We start from the raw sequence: 25,103 nt of genomic DNA, 5'->3' as shown, positions 1-25,103 counted from the left end.
TGTCTGATGATCTAGGGTCACAAGAATTCACTGTCAAACATTTGCCCATGTTTGCAAGACATAAAACATAACTGTGGCTGAGTAAGGAGTGGAGTGGCATTGGAAGGCCCAGATATATGACCACAAAAACAGGCCAAAAGTGAGATCTGGAAGGCAATCACAACGTTCTTACAGCAATCAGTATAATGCCAGGTTTCGTCAACAAATTTGACCTGTTTAAAAGCCAATGCCTCCTGACAGTTGACAATTCATCACCAGGAATTAAAAGAAAATGCTCCGTTAAGTGCATCAATGGTGGCAACTAGTCCTAGGATAATAATGAAACAATAATTACCCACAGGTAAATTGCATCACCGTTTTAGACATGAGCAATATTTTTTGTGCCATCCCCTGGAAGTGGGAGGACAATATAAATTTGCTTTTTAATCCAGGGCCAATAACACACATGGGCCTGTAAACCTCAAGGGCTCCATAATTCCCCTTCAATTTTCCACCAGCAACTGGCAAAAGGGCTTTGATAGCTTGTTTTACCACCGGTATGTCTGATCCTACACGTAAATTGTCTGTTCCTTCAGATGTACACTAGGGGAGAACACCTCCAGCTCCTTAGTGAACTATTAGAGATAACAAAGTGTGAAGCTGGATGAACACAGCAGGCCAAGCAGCATCTTAGGAGCACAAAAGCTGACGTTTCGGGCCTAGACCCTTCACCAGAGAGGGGGAAGGGCAGACAGTTCTGAAATAAATAGGAAAAGAGGGGGAGATGGAACGAAGATGGATAGAGGAGAAGATAGGTGGAGAGGAGACAGGCAAGTTAAAGAGGCAGGGATGGAGCCTGTAGAGGTGAATGTAGGTGGGGAGGTAGGAAGGGGATAGTACAGTCCAGGGAGGACGGGCAGGTCAAGGGGGTGGGATGACGTTAGTGGGTAGGAAATGGGGGTGCGGCTTGGGGTGGGAGGAAGGGATGGGTGAGAGGAAGAACAGGTTAGGGAGGCGGGGACAAGCTGGGCTGGTTTTGGGATGCAGTGGGGGGAGGGGAGATTTTGAAGCTTGTGAAATCCACATTGATATCATTGGGCTGCAGGGTTCCTAAGCAGAATATGAGGCACTGTTCCTGCAACCTTCGGGTGGCATCATTGTGGCACTGCAGGAGGCCCAGGACGGACATTTTGTCTAAGGAGTGGGAGGGGGAGTTGAAATGGCTCGCGACTGAGAGGTGCAGTTGTTTGTTGCGAACCGAGCAGAGGTGTTCTACAAAGCGGTCCCCAAGCTTCCACTTGGTTTCGGGTACACCAGGTACAGCGGATGCAGTATACCACATTGGCAGATGTGCAGGTGAACATCTGCTTGATGCGGAAAGTCTTCTTGGGGCCTGGGATGGGGGTGAGGGAGGAGGTGTGGGGGCAAGTGAAACACTTCCTGCGGTTGCAGGGGAAGGTGCCAGGTGTGGTGTGGTTGCAGTGGAATGTGAAGCGGACAAGGGATTCATGGAGAGAGTGGTCTCTACGGAAAGTAGACAAGAGTGGGGACGGAAAAATGCTTCACTTCCTTAGGAATAAAGATTAATCCTAATAAACCCCTCAAAAATCATGAAGCCTTAAATGATGTATCTAGGAACTATATAACCCATGATAAATGAGAAATTAAAAAGAAACGTATTGAGTCAATCACTATTATCCTTCCCAAGGAATGAGGCACCCTTTGATCCTTTCTCGGACTAGTGGGATATTTTTGCAACCACACTGACAGGATTGACCCTGCCGTCTGGCCTGCTGAAAAATAACGCCCCATAGCAGTGGACTGAGCAATACACTCAGGCTGTTCCAGGACCAGGATGAACCCTGACCATGGTTCAGGCCCTACACGTGCCAGACCGATAGCTACGTTTTGCTCTGGACATCACTACGACAGACTCAACCATCTTGGAGGTTCTTCCATGTGAGCGGCACTCCTTGGCAGTGATTTGGACGGTACTGACGTGGAGGTGCCGGTGTTGGACTGGGGTGGGTGAGGTCAGAAATCACACAGCACCAGGTTATAGTCCAACAGGTTTATTTGAAAACGCAAGCTTTCTAAGCCTGGGTCCGTCTTCAGGTGGTAGAGAGAGAGGTAGCATCTGACACAGAATTGATAAGTAAAAGACCAAAGGGTCACACCTTTGATGAGGATATAATAAACAAACCTAAGATGCTGTTATATCTTTAATCAGTTAGAAGGTTTTAATTGATTATTAGGTATATTTAAATCCCCAGATTTCTCTCATGTCACTGCCCTGAGAAAACTAAAGGCTTTAATTAATGTAAAGAAGTGACATTTTAGGCCAGACAATGCATGTTAAGTGTGAGGCCTTATTTAGAATCTGTCTGTGTTGTGATTTGGAGTCAGACTGGTTTTACTTCTAAAGTAGGAATTTATAAAACACTACACTGACTGACTGTCAAAAAATTGCATGTCATTTTAACAAAATAGAATGTGCCTGCAAATATAAATTCACCCCACAGATTTACGCCTGCTTGTGTGTGTGTATGAGAGAGAGGGAGTGTGTGTGTGAGCATGAGAGAGGGAGAGAGAGAGAGAGAAAGATAGAGAGAGAGAGAGTATGTGTGTGAGAGGAGGGGGCTGAGATGTGTGTGTGTGAGTGTGAGAGAGAGTGTGTATTTGGGGAGGGGAAGGGGGTGGTCGAGAGAGAGAAGGAAGTTTGGACAGTACAGCATCTTTGCATACATAATTGAACCCTCTAACAGTCCTCACAAATGCACATCCATCCAGTTTTTACTGGGTGGGTGGATCGAGGATGGTACTGTTGGCCAAATCAAACAGCTTGTTGTGACCATAATATTACAAAGCCATGATATTGCCTTTAAATGGACTAGAGTGCCTTCTTTTCTCACTAGTAATCTCAGCTATTTTGGCAAGACACATGAATGTCAGATAGTGGCAGCAAATAATTGCAGGGACATTTGTGTCAGAAAGGTAAAGCATATTTTGATGGTAAGGTAAAACCTGTCGAATATGATGTAGGACAAGTCATGCTCCAGATCTAATAAAGCAGTTACATTTTTGTCCCCTAATTATTCCAGGCCCATCTGTAGATTGGATAAAGCAAGACCATCAGTCTACAAGGCTCTACTGGGCTCCAGCAAAACTGGATGGTACCAGGTGAATCAAATGAGGAAGAGGAATTAGAGGAAAGATGCAAGAATCCAGAATTAACCATTAGCTCAGGCATCCCTTTTGACCATGTCACCTCCAGTCCTTGAAATTTGTCTTAACACAAGAGTGGCCTTGATACAAAAGAAATAGGTAAGCTCCTGTATAACATCATCCACCTTGGATTGGTACCCATAGGGCTGAACACAACTGGAATCCACTGTTGAAGTAGTGCCCCTCCCAAATTAGCATTGTCTCCACCCATCTTATCCAAGAGACAGAGTAATGAGGAAGAAACAGAAACATAGGCAAAAGATCAAGAGAAAAGAAATTCAATCAATGATGTGGCAATTGTTTATGGAGCTGGGATGTCCTTTGTAAATAAGCTTGATTTACAGGACATGGACAGAAAACTCAGAACTCCAGCCAAAAATGTTAAATAAATCTTAAGCAAGATAGATAACAATGGCCAACAGATTGCTAAGGGAGGAGTACAGGAAAATCAAACTGGAAGACAAATAGTTAAAATATTGGAGGGACATGCTAAACTATTAACTAAATTGTGGAGGAAAAAGCAAACAATGATGTCAGACAGCAGAGTAGAACTCTGTGCAGCATCTATAGTAATTGGATGTTGATAAATAATTGCAGGAAAGTCGTTGTCAAACCAATCAGCAAGAGGGTCCCATGCTGGGTTAGCAATGAGTAGCTATGAGACCTGACCAACAGGGAACCACATATCCGAATGCATCAAGCTTAGTCAGCTGGCCAGAGTTTGGTTGAGAAATATTTGGTTAAGAACTCGAGGCAAAACTCAGGACGATACTGGGATTCCCAAAATTTTGAAGGGTGAAATCATGTCAAATGTTTCTGAGGTAGAAAGTATAGCTATTATTAAGGAAAGGATATCGATTGGGCCTAAGAACATTTTACCATATGTCATTGAGAAGCAAGGGAAACTTGTAGTTACCACTTTGCTAAATGTCAACAATCAAAAAATAAACAAAAAAAACTGAAAGTGCAGATGCTGGAAACAGAACAAAAACAGAAATTTGTGGAAAAGCTCAGTAAATCCGACAGCATCTGCAGAGACAAAGCAGAGTTAATGTTTTGGGTCCAGTGACCCTTCTTCAGTCCTGAGCTATAATATTATCTGCACTTACCCCATATAATTCAGTGAACAAGTTAGGTGTGATTTGGGAACAAATGAAAATTTAAACTACATTATAGAAGCCAGGAATATTAACTCCAACATTACAATGATGGCCAATAAAGGGAAAAAGGGAAAAAGGGAAATATTATGTCATCATCTCATTAAAGGAGTATCAATATTGTGCATGAACATGCCACATTACGAATACCACCTTTTATATTAAGCCCCAGCTACCAGCCAGGTTAGGCCACATCAAGCTGATTGATACACATTAGAGAGAGAGAAACAGTTATTTGTGCCAGTGAAGAAATTAAGCAGAATTTGAGCAATTACTTTGAGAAATATAAAACTAACATTAAACTTGTATCAGAGGATCTGGTGCAGATCTGGAAACAGCTAGCCGAAGCCAAACCTTTGTCAAGGTTATTCAGCAAACTAAGGCAATTAAGAAGGATATTGAGACAATTGAAGTGAATAGTTGGTAGGATGACATCTGGAATTGGACACCAATTCACCCATGGATGCATCTTATATCATTTACTGTGTTAATAACTTCATTATTTTGATTTACTTAATATTCTGTATGATAATGTTTGCCAAAAGAAAACGGGAGAAAATCCACCAACTAAATTTGGATTTAAGGTTATGTTAGCAGGAACGTAAATGATCATTGGATGACATAACTACATTTGATTTGATCTGATTTATTATTGTCACGTACTGAAAAACAGTGAAAAGTTTTTTTTGTGCTAAGCAGACAAATAATACCACACATTAGTACATCAGGGTACTTGAACAGAATGCAGAATATAGCGTTACAGCTACAGAGAAGGTGCACAGAAAGATCAACTCTAATGTATGAGAGGTCCGTTCATAACAATGATAATAGAGGGGAAGAAGCTGCTCTTAAATCTGTTAATATTTATGTATCTTCTGTCCGATTAAAGAGACTTTTCCCAAGACCGTAGGAAGCACGGAGCCAATGGAAGGAAGGCTGGTTTTTGAGATAGACTGGCTTGTGTTCACAACTCTCTATAATTATTTGCAGTCTAGGGAAAAGCTTTTGCCATACGAAGCTATGATGCATCTGGTGGAATGCTTTCTATGGTGCATCGATAAAATTTGGCAAGAGGCATTGTGGACTAGTCTTAGTCTCCTGTAGCATCAACTTGGATGGATTTGGGTAGAGCAGATATATCATCAAATGCTAGCTATATTAAGAAATATGGACTGATTGACTGGGTCTTCAGGTGACATGTTCAAGGTTTGTGATTTAATTCATTAAACACTCAGTAGATCAAAAAGGGGAACTTACAGGTTAGTGATAATGGGAACTGCAGATGCTGGAGAATCCGAGATAACAAAGTGTGGAGCTGGATGAACACAGCAGGCCAAGCAGCATCTCAGGAGCACAAAAGCTGATGTTTCGGGCCTAGAATCTTCATCAGAAAAGGGGGATGGGGAGAGAATTCTGAAATAAATAAGGAGAGAGGGGGAGGCAAATCGAAGATGGATAGAGGAGAAGATAGGTGGAGAGGACAGTATAGGTGGGGAGGTGGGGAGGGGATAGGTCAGTCCAGGGAGCATGGACGGTCAAGGAGTTGGGATGAGGTTGGTAGGTGGGAAATGGAGGAGCGGTTTGAGGTGGGAGGAGGGGATAGGTGAGAGGAAGAACAGTCTAGGGAGACGGGGACGAGCTAGGCTGATTTTGCGATGCAGTGGGGGGAGGGGAAGAACTGGGCTGGTTTTGGGATGCAGTAGGGGGAGGGGAGATTTTGAAGCTTGTGAAATCCACATTGATACCAGTCGGCTGCAGGGTTCCCAAGCGGAATATGAGTTGCTGTTCCTGCAACCTTCGGCTGGCATCACTGTGGCACTGCAGGAGGCCCATGATGGACATGTCGTCTAAAGAATGGGAGGGGGAGTCAAAATGGTTCATGACTGGGAGACGTAGTTGTTTATTGCAAACTGAGCGTAGGTGTTCTGCAAAGCGGTCCCCAAGCCTCCGCTTGGTTTCCCCAGTGTACAGGAAGCCACACTGGGTACAATGGATACAGTATACTACATTGGCAGATGTGCAGGTGAACATCTGCTTAATATGGAATGTCATCTTGGGGCCTGGGATGGGGGTGAGGGAGGAGGTGTGGGGGCAAGTGTAGCACTTCCTGCGGTTGCAGGGGGAAGGTGCCGGGTGTAGTGGGGTTGGAGGGGAGTGTGGAGCAGACAAGGGAGTCACGGGGAGAGTGGTCTCTCCGGAAAGCAGACAAGGGGAGGGGATGGAAAAATGTCTTGGGTGGTGGGGTCGGATTGTAGATGGTGGAAGTGTCGGAGGATGATGCTTTGTATCCGGAGGTTGGTGGGGTGGTGTGTGAGAACGAGGGGGATCCTCTTTGGGCAGTTGTGGCAGGGGCGGGGTGTGAGGGATGTGTTGCGAGAAATGCGGGAAACGCGGTCAAGGGCGTTCTCGACCACTGCGGGGGGCAAGTTGCAGCCCTTGAAGAATGCGGCCATTGGGGATGTGCAGGAGACTTACGGGTTAGTGTAGCCCCTAGCTAACATTTGAAGTTCGATAAGCATGATGGGGACTTGTGCTAACTTCTTGAAGTCACTGAGTCAGTTTGTAGTAAAAGGGGAAAGTGAAGGTAGACTGCTGACCAAAGCGGGAAGGTGCCAGCTTAAGCTGGGCTGTTAATCCAAAGACGCAGGTAATATTCGAGGAACCTGGGTTGGCTCAAATTATGCTGTGGCTGGTGGTGGAATTGGATTTTAATTTATTTTAAATAGCTGCAATTAACAGTCTCATGACGGCCATTAATTCATTGTCAGTAGCTGTTGGAAAAACCCAAGCAGAGATAATGGGAACTGCAGATGCTGGAGATTCCAAGATAATAAAATGTGAGGCTGGATGAACACAGCAGGCCAAGCAGCATCTCAGGAGCACAAAAGCTGACGTTTCGGGCCTAGACCCTCTAGGCCCGAAACGTCAGCTTTTGTGCTCCTGAGATGCTGCTTGGCCTGCTGTGTTCATCCAGCCTCACATTTTATTATCTTGGAAAAACCCAAGCAGTTCATTTATGTCCTTTAAGGAAGGAAACTGCCATCCTACATGGGCTGGCCTACATGTGGCTCCAGACCTCTAGCAATGTGGTTGACTCACAACTGCCCTCTGGGTAATTCAGGATGGGCAATAAATTCTGCCTGACCAGCGATGCCCTCATCCCGTGAATGACTATTTCAAAAATCCTGATGCATACAATGGAAACAGATGTGTCTTGTTCACACAACTGTTGGATAAATGAGCTCAGAACTATGAGGCTGTTATGCAAGGGAGGGAGGTAAGGAATGCCATCAAACAGTTTGAAAGACTGAAAGAAAATAGGTAAAGAAGGCACATCAGAGACATGACGAGAAACAACTGGAGATCAGGCATCACAAGAGACAACCCTGAGTTTGGAACTCAGGGAAGAAAAAGCCTACCGGTATGAACTTGTCCAGTTCAGCATGTGTGGATAGTATCTAGATTAACTAGATAACATGTTGATCGTGTGCATACTAACTAAACAGTTACTAATAAAGAGAAAGTTGTATCATATAATTTGGTCAGCTGTCCTTTATCTATCACAAAGTTCGTGGAAAAGGGATCAATACATCCTATCAAAATTCACACTGTCACTCCTTGCAAGAATTTTGTAAGATCAATGAAATCTTGTTCAAAATTTGACATAACCTAACCTATTTTCTTCACGATCTTTAGCATTGATTGCTTGATTAAATGAATAATAAGCAATATGACATGAGCTTATTTGGGCATAGGTGTGATTGTAATTGCTGTCCTCTTAAGCACCCACCCCCATTCTAGGAATGGCTTCTCAATGATGAATTGCTAAATCTTTGTGGAGAGCAGGCAGTGGCAAGGGTGATTCTTTTTAATTCTTGTATCATCAGCTTCACTGGGTAGGTATTATTTTGTGGAATTGCATCAATAACAACAGTTTCATGTATGTCTCTGTTGGAAGCATCAGAGTATCAATATACAGGTTATGCTCTATGTCTATCAGACAACCATTTGATTCAATATCTAGAATATGGTGGGGATATTGTATTTGAAGTTATATGCAGCAAATTTAGACATTTTTCCTTGGTCATTTGTATATCATTTTCACTTCTCATCTACTTACTTACTACAGTTTTCCAGGGAGATAGAGCTTTTTTCAGGCAAGGATTTTAACAATAATAGAAGCAGTTATAATATTGTCACATCTGTTTCTAGCACCATTCTTTTATGGGTATTTTGCTAAGTATGCTGCATTATTTCTCTGTGTTGACAATTTAAATGCTCATCATTAGATAATTTGCATGTGCATTATCTATTATATCTTACTTTACTTCTCAAGCTCTCTGATGAAGGGTCTAGGCCCGAAACGTCAGCTTTTGTGCTCCTGAGATGCTGCTTGGCCTGCTGTGTTCATCCAGCCTCACATTTTATTATCTTGGAATCTCCAGCATCTGCAGTTCCCATTATCTCTGTTACTTCTCAAGTGTTGAGTGAATAGGATTCGTCCTTCGGGCTGAATGAGCATAGCCTGTTCGTTGCCTGAAAAATCACATCGTAGACAATGAATACCTCATAAACAATCCATGTAATTTATCTGGAATCACAATGATAGAGCCTTAATTTGACACTGCTAGTTAAAATTTGAATTTAGGTATTAATAAATGTGATATAAGGGGACTCCTCGCTGCAATTTCATATTGTATTAGATATTGCATTGCATTGTTCACGTCTGCCAATGATTTGGTTACAATGATTTAAATGACACAAAAAAAAGTTGGAAGTTGGAATTTATGCAAAATAAAATCAGGAATATATAGGCAGGTTTACAGAAAGGACAGAAGGGTAGTCGTTGGATTCAATGTGAATTGTTGTCAAGTAATACACTTTGAGAATAAAAACAAGGAAAAGAAATTGTGTTGTGTTTGGACTTGTTAAATTTATATTGGTTTCTGAATCTAACCCTGTTTTGTTATGTTTGATGTTGTGCGTTAGCCAAGGACATTTTAGTTTCCATGTTGAGCCTGAGATTGTCACGTCTTTCTATGGGTATGCTACATTTCCTGTTTTAGGTTTTCGCTTTTTTTTTAATTCATAACTGCAGCCGGCAGAAAATTTAACATCAAGTCTCAGTATAAATTAATTTGTATTTCTTTCTAGGCTAGATCATATTTACAGCAGTTAGCCCTCTCTCTCCATCACAAAATAGCACTTCCAAGAATCACATTTTGCAAGCTTAGTCACTAACTTTAGTTCAAAGACATCACTTAGTTTAATGTGGGTCACTGCTAAAAATAAACACTGTTGTCCAAATAGAATCAGTTTATAAGCTTACTGATTGCAAATCTCCCCAATCTTATGGCTCTGTCAGAGCAGGAGATTGCACCCCTGAGGACAATGTCAGGTATAAAAAATAAGCCAAAGAACTGCTGATGCCAGAAATCAGAAACAAAAAGAGAGATTGTTGGAAAAACTCAGCAGGTCTGGCAGCAGAGTTGACATTTACGGTCCAATGATCCTTCTTCAAAAGAGGGTCTGAAGTGGTGATTGGACCCCATAACGTTAACTCTGCTTTCTCTCCACACATGTTGACGGGCATGATGGGTTGAATCTTATACGACCCTGCATGGCGTGGGCTATGACAAAATATCTAAGCTAATCATTTGCAAAGTCTAGCAGTGCCTTTATTGACACTGGGAGCAACAAGTTGAGGTGTTGAGATCAGATACACAAGAGAGCAGCAAGATACGTATTACTGGGAATGATTGCTCATTGCCATTGACATTACCATATCATAGCATTGAATCTCATCTCATTTATATGCAGATTCCTTGTATACTACATGCTGATTAGAAACTAGATGCGGAGAATTCACAACGTGAAAGTCAGAGCAGGTGCTTGGAAACTCCAGCTTGCCAGTCCCTCCTCCGCTTGGACACCGGGCACACCGCATGCTCCATGGCTGCGGTCAAATTCAGCACCCCTCCACAGAGACTGGCATATGACACATGCCAGCCATTTCTCACCATCATGGCACATCTCTGATCTATTATACAATGTAATACTGAATATTGGGGTAGACGAGCATGTATGGTCGGAATGCTTATGCAAAGAAACTCTGCATGAGGGGACAGGTACCCAGCTCACAGACTGGATCTGGCTGTATCTCAGGGCAATTCACATGCTTCTCAGCACTGATTCATAAAGTGCCAATCTGAATTTCTACAACATCCCTGCCATGCCTTGCTTTGCCTTGCCCTTCAGAGCTTTGCCCCTCAGCCACACTTTACAGGTGCAGCATTTCTGTTTTGCTTTGTAGTTTATTGCAGACGCAAATCTGTAGATGCGGACATGACTTAGAATTGGTAAGTGCTGCCAACAAAGCAATTTGTGTGCAATGAATGGCACACTAAACCAACAGAAAGCTTACAGCTTCTGTGAAGCTCTATGCTCACCCTGCCTGTTTATGTCAATGAAATCTGTTCAATGGGGACGATTATAGCATCCTGGTGATGTTGTTAGATTGGTAATCCCAAAACCCATGTTAAGGCTTTAGGTAAATGGATTCAAATGCTGCTGGTACAATTTGAAGTCAATTCTGGATTATCAAGTCAGTCTGAGTAGTGGTGATTAGAAACTTGTCCTTCATAGGTAGAAATCTAGTGCCTTTATCTGGACTGGCCTACAAGTGATTCCAGACCCACAGTAATGTGACTGATATTTAACTGCTCTCTAACAATCACTCAAGGGGACGATTACGAATGGGCAATAAATTTTGACCTGACCAGTGATGTCCACACGCCCTGAAAGAATAAATGTAAAACAAAATTGCAAAGTTGCAATCCTGAATGCAGAAAATATTACAAGTATCACTAGCTCCAACCAAGGAGACAGGCATATTAAAAATTATGGCCTGAGAAATCCAGATGGATGTAATCTCTTGTGACATCCATCTTCCCTCCAACCCACACCCAACCATTTAGGAACATGGTAATAAAATGTGAGGCTGGATGAACACAGCAGGCCAAGCAGCACCTCAGGAGCACAAAAGCTGACGTTTCGGGCCTAGACCCTCTGATGAAGGGTCCTTTGGTCCTTTGGTCCAACTAGTCCATGTCAAGCAAAATCCCGAACTAAACTAGTCCCACCTGCCTGTGCTTGGCCTATATCCCTGCAAACCTTCCCTATTCATGTACATATCTAAGTGTCTTTTAAACATTGTAGCTGGGCCAAATCCTCAGGAAGTTCATTCCACATGCAAACTACCATTTGTGTAAAAAATTTGAACCTCATGTCTTTTTTATATCTCTCTCCTTGCACCTTAAAAATATGCTCCTGGTCTTGAAATCCCAGGGAAAAGACACCTACCATTAACCTATCTAATGTTCACACATATATTTTCATTAGTTGATTTTTCAGAAATATTTCCTCTAGTTACAGCAGTAATGTTTTCTTTAATCAAAAATGTCAATCCCCGTTCTTTTCTGCATCCCTTTCTACCCTGCCTGTAGCATCTAAAAGTCTAACAAAACCTCTTCTTAGGCGTACAGCCTGTAGGCCCAAGGCAGATGATAAAAGCATGCAAACTCAGTAGTTTGAAGCCAAGATGGTTTTATTTGCCATTTTTTGTCTATACAATGTCTTGCCATCCATGTACTATCTGCCATTAAGCAAAAACACAACCATGGTCAGAGGACCTTCTAAGAATAATTCCATGGAAAAAAGTTAAGTAATACAGTGGGGGCCCAGGCAAGTATCAAATTCAAGAGAGTACATCTTAAATATGAGAGGGGCCTAAATTTGACTTGTGAATATCTTCTAGATCTCACAATGGGACATTTTTTTAAAAATTATTTTTAAAATAGAAGTCAATCTGTTAAAATCTGTTGCGCTCTCTTCCTTTATGTCTACAAAACCCTGCCAAATTATTGCCGCTACTGGGAAAACATGTTTATGAGAGGTCAACAAGTTGAATTTGCATTCAGCTCAGATCCATCAGATTTATTAAATATTTGGATCACATTAATAATTGGCAGTTGCTGAACTACAACAAATCGATCGCTGTATAAAAAACAAGCTACACAGGCCAAGACATTTTGTTGAGATAGACTTTCACAGGCTTGCCAAGTGCATTCTATGTTCCAACCTCAAAAGCAGTAAATGTTTCTGGAGTGGGGAAAAGCACACTGCAGGTATATTAAAAACACAAATTACAGCTAACAATTGATAAACAACTAACATATTCTTGTAGCCAATTAGAATGACATTGCCACTGATGCTAGTGTTACAGAATGGATTATTGTTTATGTTACTGCAATTTTATAATTTCTAGTTTTAATGTTGCGTGAAAATCAGGATAAACAGCAATTAAGGGTGATCATGTTATAACAAAATAATTATAACAAAAATGCAAAATGGACGGAAGCTGTAATGCTGTTAGCTAATTGTGAAAAATGTGTAAAGTTACAGTTTCTTTCAACGCTGATCAGAGTAGTCGACAGAGAGCTGTAATAGTGCATAAAATTCTAAAATGCACTCTTCAAAATGCAGGCTTTCCCATCATCATTATGTAGAGACATTTTAAAGACTTCAGCATTGAAGTGGTTCAACTGATAATTAAAAACTCAGATGAGTTGAAAACATGATGAGCAGCTTTATTTTGCAATAATTATCTTTATTGACAGATATATTAGATGATGAATGTTACTTATCAGAATTTGTTAGTTGGTGTCGTTTATCTAACTTGAAGGCAAGGCATAGTTCTGAAACCACTACGAAAGATAAGTTACTCAGTCTATTAAGAAATCAATCATGCTTTTTTTTTTAGTTTTAACAGAATATTGACTGCATTTAAGCCAATTAAGCATCGGAATACCCTACTTAGCTTTCAAATGTTAACATTATGTCCGTGAACCACATATTTCTGAGGCTAAATATATTGACATAACCATTCTGTATTTTTTCTTTCATGTTATCAATACTGAATGTTGAAAAATATTTGCAGACTGGTACTGTTAGATCATAGTAGATTGCAACATTGCAGTCTAAATTTATTAAATATCTTTAGCTCAATTACATCAAAACAGTTTAACAAAACAACATAAACTATCTGTGCTATTGCATTGCTGATTTGTAAACCAAGCAAATCCAAAGATAAAGCTGAATTTTACAGCTTTTAGTCTAACTGCAAGTTGAATGTTTTATGCTGGGATTTTCACCATGAGATCTCACAAGTTCTCTCATTGTATTTGACCAAACTCACTGCGTTAATGACCAACCCCTCCCATCTTACATTTGACGCCATTCCAACATATCTGATTCCAGCCATATCTTACCTTATGGTGTTACCAGAATAACTTGCCCTGGGTAGATATTTGCTGAAAGACCAGTACCCACACCATCGTTAAAAGCCCATTGTGCACCCAGATGAGCACAGGCATTCCAGAGCTGCCCTGCTCATTGATGGGCATAATCTGAACATGGCAGAGAAGGGAAAATGGCACCATGATTCTCCAAGAGGAATCTAGATGTTGTGGGTTGATGAGATAGTGCAAAGGAGGGACAGAATAGGCAGAGGTTACATCACCAGCACCTGACAGCCTGGTCCAAGTTTGCCACCTGGATCTGTGTCATTTCCACGGTGTGGAGAAACAGCCAGCAGCGCCATAAGAATGTGTCTTTGACCTCTTCCTCCACAACAGAGTAAATGACAGACTCTTCTCTCCAATATCTCACAATTACACTATCTCTGCACTCATACCCACTTCCCTGCAAGGCTTATTGCTGTGCTACAGGAGACAACACAGTGTGGAGCTAGAGGAACACAGCTGGCCAGGCAGTATTAGAGGAGAAGAAAAGTGGGCGTTTCGCATTGGGACCCTTCTTCAGAAGAAGGATTCTGACCCAAGATGTCAGCTTCCCTGCTTCTCTGATACTTCCTGGCCTGCTGTGTTCCTCCAGCTCCACACTGTGTTGTCCCTGACTCCAGCACCTGCAGTTCTTGCTATCACTTTGTGTTCTGCTACTCTCACTATTGCCAACAACACCTTCCCTCACTCAACGTCATCTTGCCCAACCTCCCACAGCACTAACTTTGCACAGCCTCTGTGCTGCCTAATCACTTCTTCGGAATACCTCACCACCTTTCAACCACATGGCGTGTGAATTGACAGCCATGCCACCCACTTTTACTTCACTCAATCCAACGAGATAATGAGACAAAGTCAGACCACACAGATGGAAGAATGCCCAACATTTAGCTCCTCAACCACAACGAGGAGAGAAGACTTGGACTGTTTCTGAAGAGATGCAGGGACATCCATATACTATCAACTGAGTATCACTTCATTCCACGACTATCTGACCATAACTCTGCTGTCAACCCTATCATTTCTAACCGTTGGCTGCAACACCTTCTCTCTTGTCATTTGCAGGTAAAGGCAGCATCTCCATGACTTCAATGACTGGCTCTCGCAGAAGCCACTTCTTAATGAAAATTCCGAGGCCTCATGGGAAATATTGGCAAGCCTGCCTTCTGCGCCAACCACCAGTCCAAATGCAGACACCTCCATTGGAATGTTAGGGTTCATGAGTGGGAGACCACAAGCTGATGAGCACTTCACTGCTAGCCGAGGAAGAGGCGCTGCTAGCACTTGAGGCACTGCCAGAGACCACAGGTTCAGAAGACACTGGAATTTAAAAAAAATACAAGACAATGTCCCCAAACAGTGAATTCAATTTAAAAGAATTAACCTTTATCCTGTTATTTAAATATTTTCCTCTGGTAGATTACGTGCATCTAGTTATTCTCTCTTGACAGATTAATGAATTGTCTTCTTTTAAAATGGGACCATCATTTCAGAAACAAGGCAGAGCATGGCACACTGAATGCAAAAGCAATAGGAGAAATGGATTGCCTTGTGGGCCGTTAGATATGGAAGAGATGAGATTGTGAGTAATAAAGCTAGATTCCTGGGTGATGGACACCTTTAAGATTAGCAGGAAGTATAAGTTAGCATTGGTATGAAAATATGACCCTCACAAGTTGATTTGAAAAAAATCTAAAATGGGCTTAGCGTCAAATTTGCAGCCATTATTTAGTGACGACGGAATTAATTTCCCACAATGCCACTCCAAGGAATCTTTAAGGAATTTATGCATAAGTGTCTGCAAGTAATGGTGTAAAAGGCTGTCAATGATGAAGCAGGGGGTTCAGTGACAGAGGGTACAAATACAGTTAAAGCATATCTAATGAATGTTCCCATTCTTACAATAGAAGTTTCCAGGCCCAAAATCCAAAAAGCAGCTGACTATCAACATTAAAAAGGCTTTCAAATAGTTCATAACTGCTCACTAGTTCATCCTTCAACAAATAATGGGCTCTGGCTGGGGTATTTATAGAAGAGCACAGGAGCTGCTCGGTGCCAGGATGCCAGCATTTTGCAAGGTACAAGTGTAGCAGCTAGACCTCTAAAAGCATTCAGTGATAAAACTATATATCTCTCATAGGCATCAGCAGATTTCAGACTGGTTAAATTCTGATCTTTGGAATCTCAGGCAGCTGAGGACTTAGTTCAATCATCGATGCCACTTTTATACTATTGGCCAGTGAAATCTTTGGGTTTGAAGCACTGAAGAACATGCAAAATAGAGGTATGTGGCCAAAACAGGGCACATTAAATCACAGTCAAAACTGGAAGGTGGGTAATCTTATCCAGGTGCAGTGGCACTTGAACTGCTGTTTATTGAGCATTGCATTCACCTACGCTGCACAAAGTTGGCCTCATACCCTTACGCAAGGTCAACTCAATATTTTATTGTGGTATTCATAATACATTGGGACCATATGGCAACAAAGGGAAGGATTAGCTGATGACAGCAGCTCTTTTTGGATTGCATACTGCTTAAGGTTAGACTCTTATTTTGGGTCAGAAATGGATACAGCAAGGCCAAGCAGTAGAGCCACATTGCTTCAAGAGACAGCCCTGGAGGTCTTAATGCAAGAGAGTTTGGCTGGGAAGGCAGTCCGCTATTGTTGAAGAGTGCCAAGCTATTCACAGCTGTACAATCAAAATCTGCACAGCTTTCTTGCTAAAGACCAAAGGGATTCTGCCTTCAAACAGAATGTAGGAGCTGATGACCAAGAAATGTATACATTTGAGGCTGGGGTGAGTATCATCAGGTTTTGGATAACTTTGCAGAGTTGCATTAAACTAAGTGGCCACCAGAGCTTCTTCTGCCATTACTGTTGCAACCTGTTTTCTACTTCCTGCACCATGGAAAGACATTTTTACTGGGCAAAACTCTACGATACATAGAAGGTAATAATCATTTTGAGCACTAAAATAAACCAAAGAACTGAGGATGCTGGACATCTAAAACAGACAGAAACAGAATTGCTGGAGAAACTCAGAGGATCCAGCAGCATCAGTGAAGAAAAAACAGAGTTAACATTTTGAGACCAGTGACCATTCAATAATTTTGGGCAGTTTAATTGAGCCATAGGTTATATTTATTCTGACCCTACCGTGAAAGCAGCAGGCAGGCAGCTTTGGTCATGGGGACATATAATGCTCCTACATTGCTAAAACTCAATTATACTTCACTTCGTTTTCACACAAGTGGAATTCACTGTTTGCAAATTTGAATGTCTAAAGCATCATTAAAAACATTGTAAAATAAACTATTAACCAACTACTTGATATGCTTACAAAGTAGATGTCTATTGAGCACTGCATTCACCCACGCTGCACAAAGGCAGGAATCAGCCTGACTGTATGCGTAAATCATTCACACACACAACTGAGCTACAACTTTGGTACTAAGTCAGCTTTAGATTTTTTTAAATCGACTTGTTCAGTCATGCAAATAACACAACTCTAGAAGAGAGAGGACTTGAACCTCGACCTGCTGGTCCTTAAGTAGGAACGCTACCACTATGTCATCTAACTCTGCTTTAGAGGCAAATTCCTCATTATTTGAAGTTTTAATGAGCCTCATGTTGGTTTGATACACACAGAACCTCTGTAACATGAACATTATCTATATGACACCATAATATGAACAACAGGCAAAATGCAGCAATCAATAATTTTAACAAGTTGTATGCATCCAATTCACATTCTCCAACCAGCATTCAGTATTACATTCTTGGATCTTATTTGAACAAGTGCACAAAATTATATATTCATTTACAAGATGTGTGCATTGCTGGTTTGGTTCACAAATTATTGTTCATCCCTAATTCCCCAGAGGGCAATTAAAAGTCAACCACATTTCCGTGGATCTGGAGTCATATGTAGGCCAGATCACATAAGATAGCAGTTTCCTTCTCTTAAGGACATTAATGAACCAGGTAGGTATTTCTGACAATTAATGATTTCACAGACACCATTAGGCTTTTAATTCCAGAATTTTAATGAATTTAAATTTCACCATCTGTCGTGGTAGGACTCAACTCCACGTCCACAGAATACTACCTGGGATTCTGAATTAATAGTCTAATACTAACAATGGGCCACCTCCTTTTTGAATTTCAACACCCTGGGCTCTTATCAGAGTCCTAAAATCCCTACAATGTGGAAAGAGACCATTCAGCCCCAGGAGATTCACTGACCGTCTGCAAAGTACCTCACCCAGGCCCCCATTCTTTCCTCATAATCTGCATTTCCCATGGCTAATACACCTAACCTACATATCCCTGGACACTACAGGAAATTTAGCATGGCCAATCCATCTAACCTGCACATCTTTGAACACCCGAGGGAAGCCTACGCAGACACGGGGAGGATGTGCAAACTCCACACAGACACTCACCCAAGGCTGGAATCAAGCCCAGAACTCTGGTGGTGTTGTGAGGCAGCAGTGCTAACTGCTGAGCCACCAATCCACACTTATCATACACCTTCTGAACTAATGTAATGCATTACATTGAATGCTGTATTGTAATACCATGAAAACTGCATTCCAGTTCTATTCAGGAATTAATTCAAAATCATATCACTTGCAGTCATTTGTAAATGTGTTTTCTTTACCCCCAAAAGCAGTGAACTGACTGTAGGAACTGTTTATCCACAACTAGAGAAGGAGAGGAATTATTACCATCCAATCACTATGAATATTTACAATACATATTCACCATGATTTATAGAATAAAGTCGCTCTTATCGCTGTGGTTGGCACATTACTGGCACCACCAGAAGAAACCATGTTGTGATAATGAAAATTGTGCAGAACTTGTGAACTTACTGGTTCGCTGTTCAGAAATTTTAATATGTCTCTCATCCTGTTAGAAATTTGCACATAGATCTAAGGTGAATAAATAAATTAACTTTTTCTTTATTAGCCCAACCTATGACAAATCAGTAAGAAGCTCTTCAACAAGCCATACAGGAAAACTTTGTTTTCACCTCATTTAAACCCATGGAAGAAAAGCTCAGTCCCACTTTGCTGATATTTATTTCACTAGTCCCTATTATATCTGCTTCTCTGCTGAACATTCTGCTGAACTGGGACTAGCTCAGTTTAAGAAACTTGATAGCATGGATGAGTTGGGCCAAAGAGCCTGTCTCTGTGCTGTATACCTCTATGACTTTATTAAACTTAGTGGGACTAATAATATCCGACTTTCTTCAAGCTGTCAAGCTTACTATTAAGAAATAGGCACATTAAAAATCCTATTTTGTCTATGAAAGCTTGTGTTTATGAGAAAACACATGTGGCAATATGTCTCTTTTCTCAACAATACTCAAGAATTTAACAAATAAATTAATGATGGGTAATTAAAGGCTACATTGGTTGTGCAAATTCCAATGAATAACTGCTGCTGTGTAGGAGCACCTTAGATTGAGTTTGTAGTTTTATAGATATGATTCAAAGCAGTATGGCACCTGTTTAAGTAGATTTTAAAAGCTGTTAATACTTCACACAAAATGTTCACTCCTGAACAGTTCATTTGGCTAGCATCATATGCTCTCATCACCTAATATAAACCCGCTGTTGTAGCTGAATTAACAACATTGGCTCTCTGGCACCGTATTGCTGAATAGAAGCAATTACATATATTTTAAAATAAGAACCTCTTGCTTAAAAGGTACAATTGGCTGAAGGGGATCTTTAGACTGTTGTGGAGACATGCTATTTCTATTAGGAAGCTTTCTCTGCACATTAATAGTTGATCACTGCTGGTTTACAGATGGTACTGCTGCAATTGCTGCTTAGGTGAGGTTGTAGCAAATCAACTGTGAACTGTATGTGGTGGAAAAAAATAAACAGACAGATTTTTGTATTATTATAACATCTGGACATTATTTTCTACAACATCAGCATTTAGCTGCAGTTCAGGAAGCATGCTGTCCTGAGGTGCTTGTCAGCACTGCATTTAAGGATGTTTCTTTAAAATAAGTAGGGCTTTCACTTGTGGGTTAAGACTATATTTATGTTTTGTTTAAAATCATACTTCAAAAAGTAGATGAAATTTTTTGTTAAAATGATTCTCCAACTAAAATGAAATTTTTTTTTGCATATTTAGTAATGCAATACAATAATGCTACTCTAGGCACTTAAAAAGGATAAGAAACCACAGAGTAACTGGTAAAAATGTTCTGGAAGTTATTATACTGAGAAGACCTAGACAAAAACATTTCTATTTCCATAATTTAATCAGAAACATATTTATCAGTTCTGAGAAACAAAGATACAAAACTCACACTAAAGTGATTTACTGAAAAAAGTAAACCATGTGCAACAAAGAAACAAAGAAAACATCTGGTCCTCAGTCACAAAACTTGCTTTGTGCTCAAATAAAACTTCTTTTCCTGCCACGATGAACTTCTTAGATTTTTTTTGATTTATAAGTGTCTAAATTAAAAGGATGATAGGGGAGGAAGATGAAGTGTCTGTCCTACATTCTACAGGCCCAGATGGAAGGATTTATCCATCTGTTTAAAACAGAAAATATTCAACATGAATGGATAAAGATAGTTTATAAGTCCAGATATGGCCGAGTGCATGCAAATTTACAATATGTATAATCTTTAAACAAGAAAAAGCACATTTTTAATCCCTCACCAGACTTTCATTTGATTTCTTGCTCACACTGATCTTAGCTGCACTTTACATAGGCCAGGTCAACTGATCGAGACAAGGTTTTGTGCCCAAATTTGGATACATTATCATCTTGGAGGAATGTGTTACATCATAACAATGACAATCTGAGTAAAGCTGGCAATACACTGCTCATTATTCTTTGATGATTTACTTAGCATCTGGCAGTGTTTTCACATGATATGCAATGTTTATTTCCCATAAACAGTTTCGCAATTGCAGAATGGTGTCAAGATAACATTTATGTGATAAGTCACTAGGAAATTTCTTTGCACGGTGTCGGATGTGAACTAGTGATAGGGGTTTGATGTTCATCTTTTATTCAGTCTGAAACATGCAGGAGGGGGGAAAAGGACACTTGGCTTTCATTTTACTCATTTTCTATTAAAAACAATAACCTGAGCTATTAAATGAAATATGACATGCTTTTTCTTTTTACAAAGGGGAAGTGAGGGGGTAAGATTAGGTGAACAGAATATTTTAAATTGTTGCTGGATGAAACTTTAGCTGTCTTTCCTGAAGAAGGGTCCTGACCCAAAATGTCAGCTTTCCTGCTCCTCTGATGCTGCTTGCCCGGCTGTGTTCATCCAGTTCTACACCTTGTTATCATTAGATTACCTGCTGTTTTTAAGCACTTTATTCCCTCATTGTTCCATAGATAGAGAATAGGTGAGTCATGTGATTTCAGGGTGAGCCAATGTTATTCTGTAGTCACCTGCCGCCTGTTGATGCATGTAAACTGCTCTGGGTAACTGGGTGTGCCCATAACCCCACACTTTCTCCTATGGGCTGACACCTAATCTTTTGTTTGCCTCGACTTATGACAATCTCGCAAAAAATATCAATGCCCTCAACTCAGAATGCATAAGCCCGAACAAATATAAAGTCATAACAACACAGAAGTAGCTATTTGACCAAAGTGTTCACCATATCTTATATCAGCCCATGCTATTGCTGGTCAGTACACCAATAGTATATGTGTATCAGCTAATCTATTGTTAATTTTAATTATCCTGCCAACCCCGTTGTACAATCACCTCAAAATAAGCAAAATGTGTATTATAAATAAATGTGTGAATGCCCTAATAACCCCACAACTCAATCACCTTTACCTACAAGGGCAGAATGCAAACAGTGGAAAAAAGAAATTGGACAGCAACAGGAGTGCAATGATTAAAATGATCTAGTGCCCCAATCAAATGTGATTAAAGGTAAGTTTTAAAGAAATTGCCTACTCATAAAACGAGAGACACAGATAAGTATCATTGCGGCACCCAGATGACTATGTCAACCATCAGAGCTTTAGGTAGACATTGTCTGAGCCTCTCACTCATTAGATATTTACCCATTAGCTTCATTGGGTACAGCAAGATTGATGGTCGGGACGTATAATTAGAAGAAAGGGTACAGTAGTGCGGGTGACTCCATTGCCTTCAGCCCATGCATGTTGCTGCCCCTTGAGTGGCAGTTATTCTGTGGACCTTCCCTTAAAGAGATGACTTGGAGCTCCCATCAAATGGAAAACCAAAAAGCAAGAGCAACCTGCCTCCATTAATCGAGCCCATAGATCATTCTCTCCTCAGATTCTTCTTTGCTCATTGATAACACACAAAATAAATCACTACTGCATGTATCCAAAAGATCAAAGAAGGGAAACGATTGGAATCCAAAACCCAAGCTAATGCTGGCAGGTAAATTGTTGAAATTGCAAAGTAAAATATTTTGAAACCAAAAGGTAATTCAGCTCTGAGAGGAATTTTGAGAGGCTCAAATGCAAATTCTGAACATTCAGCTAAAGACAGAAAAGTATTCTTTTTTCAGCTTGCCATATAGCTTTAAAAATGAAGAAAGCAATTCAAATTTTAACTGTGGGGTTATGTTGCCCAGTAGGAATTTGCTCAAAAGTAAATACATTTTCTTCTGGGGTGAAAAAGTCAGTTCTCAATCATTAAACCAAAAATAAATGAAGGGGATAGGAGTCCAATTTTATTAAATGCAAATTAACAACTATGAAATAAACGTAACATGGTTGACTTTTGGCTATTTTTGCTCAGCTGACCCCTTCTCCCCCCCCCCTTAGGCTTGGGGGCATGGATAAATATTACTGCAAACTAAAGTAGTTGACAAAACTATTCAAAAAAACAGGTTATTTGCTTAGTAGGATACTATTTGATCATGTTCTATGTTAATCAAAACAAATGCCTCCTGCATTATTACTTAGCTATTTGCAGATCCAAGTACAGAGCACTATCTCGGGCAAACCCACTTACATTGGCTACTCGACAAGGACTCAGAGGGGAATTACTTTACATAGTGTCACACTCAGAAATGCAGACCAGAAAAAAGTACCGAATATGACTCTTATATGTCACTCCTGTGTTTACTAATGTAACCCAACATAGCACAATCAAAATAGCCCAGAAGCTGGAAATCTAAATTGAAAACAACATTCACGGCTGTACAGAGGGAGAAAGGGAGAGACAATGTGCGTATATCAAACTATGAACATAATTTTTTACCTTTCAAGAATACACAGAGACAGGGATAACCTGTGATTTTCAGTCCAGATCTGTGTGTGTTACTGGCCTGATTTAGTGTATGGACTAGTATGCCGTAATGGTCACAGCTTTGAGAACACCTGTTAAAGCACATCTGCACTGCAGGTAAAGAAAAGACTGCGTCTCATTCCGATTGCTGCCGGCTAGCTACTGCCTAAAGGGACGCGGATAAAGGAATTTGCAGCAATTTGCAAAACCAAGAATCCCAAAATTGATTGTTCAATTATTGAGGGCAATGCTACCTTTAACATCCAGCATAATGTTGCAATGTAGGCTATCTGTGCTTCGTGAATGACTCAGAAAACTGAACTGCAAGCTTTTTTAAAAATGTTGTATCTTTGTGTGGATTCACTTCTCATTTCTACTCTTTGTGTATATGAGTTGCGTTATTATTTCTTCTTGCATTTAGTAACTAAGAAACCTGTGTTTTTGTTATCTCAAGGCTGCCAGGTTAAATTTGCTCTTCTAAAGCAGCTCAGTTTGGTTTGGAACAAAAGGGACCATAAGAGAGGAATCATTTCAAATTAACTGAACTCGAACCAACCAAGGAGGCAGGTGAATAAAGAAAACAGACTACCTCAATTTGAAGTATCCAGTCTGAAATTACAATTGCAATTGTTTTCAATAGCTGACCACCATAGTAAACAAATTGAAAAAGGTTAACCATTTAGTCTATAAAGCCAGTTTTTATTTTGGAATCCAACTTGCCCACCTTTATGATCAAGTAGGATCATTACAAAAGCATTCACATAATGCTGCATTTTATCACACCAATGTAGAAAACACCACTTCCTCAACAATGAATACAGTATATTGAATTGAAGGAAATATGAGTAAATCACTGCTTCAATTGGAAGGAGTGTTTGGGTCCTTGGACAACAAGAAGGCCGGTGATAAAAAAAAAGAGTTACATCTCCTGTGCCTGTATTAAAAGGTGCAGTGGGATCGGGATGGTTTTGGAAATGACTGAGGATGCATCCGGGTCGTTTGGAGGCAATAGTCCTTACAGAAGACTGAGAAGATACGGTCAGTGGTGGCATGACACCAGTGGTGGTAGAAATAGAAAAGCATGATCCATTGAACATCAAGGCTACTAAGGTGGACAAGGAGAATCCTATCATTGTTCTGGATAGCAATGAGAACAGAAGGGCATGTCAACCATCATTAAAGGGAAAGGTGGGGATTTTTTCACTGAAGTAAAAGTAAGACATATTGATAGTGCAATGAAGGTTGCATCATTAGAATACATACAGGAGATGGAGTAACTAAGAGAATGGAATGATGCCCTTGCAGGAATCAGGACAGAAGGGAGTGTAGTCAAAGTGCTGTGGGAGACTGCGGACTCACCAGGAATGTTGGTTGATTGCCTATTTCCTGCATTAGAGACTGAGAAGTCGAGAAAGCAAAGAGTTTGAGATGGATCATATGAAGGCAAGATAAGGATAAAAGTTGGAAGCACGATGGATGCAACTTCTAATTCCATCTGAGAGCATCTGCTCCAATGATGCAACGTTCAAGACATTTTCCTTTATCTCAGATAAAGATTTTCCTCTCAGTGATCAGCAAGGCCTTAACCATGCCTGATCCCTTTGGCATGTTTTTTGCTCACACCATCTCCCTTCCTCCATCCCTCCCTCCAGACAGATCTTAGCACTTTCCTTGCCCTCTCCTCCCAACCTACCAGCTCTCACATTCTGTACATCCACCATCTCCAGTGTGATGCCACCACCAAACACTCCTTCACTAATCTTCCATTTTCATTGTGTCAAACATAATGTTCTCTCTAGAATACCCTGGTCAGTACTTCAATCACTCCAATAATCAGGATGTGATGGAATATACTCCACTTTCCTAGATGATCTTAGCTCCAATAATGCACCAGAAACTCAACATAATCAAGGACAAAGCAGTCAACTTGATAGACATTACATGCGCCACCCAAAACAGCTGTACATTTCGCCATTTACACCAAATAGCAGCAGTGTGTGCCATAAACAAGATGCATTACAGCATCTCATCAGGTCTCAAACAGCAACGTCATTAAATCAATACCAACCTCAAAGAGAAGGGCAGCAGATGCATGGCA

The sequence above is a fragment of the Stegostoma tigrinum genome, chromosome 5 (assembly GCF_030684315.1).
Source record: "Stegostoma tigrinum isolate sSteTig4 chromosome 5, sSteTig4.hap1, whole genome shotgun sequence".
NCBI classification, from domain to species: Eukaryota; Metazoa; Chordata; class Chondrichthyes; order Orectolobiformes; family Stegostomatidae; genus Stegostoma; species Stegostoma tigrinum.
Note: the sequence above shows the minus strand (reverse complement) of the source record.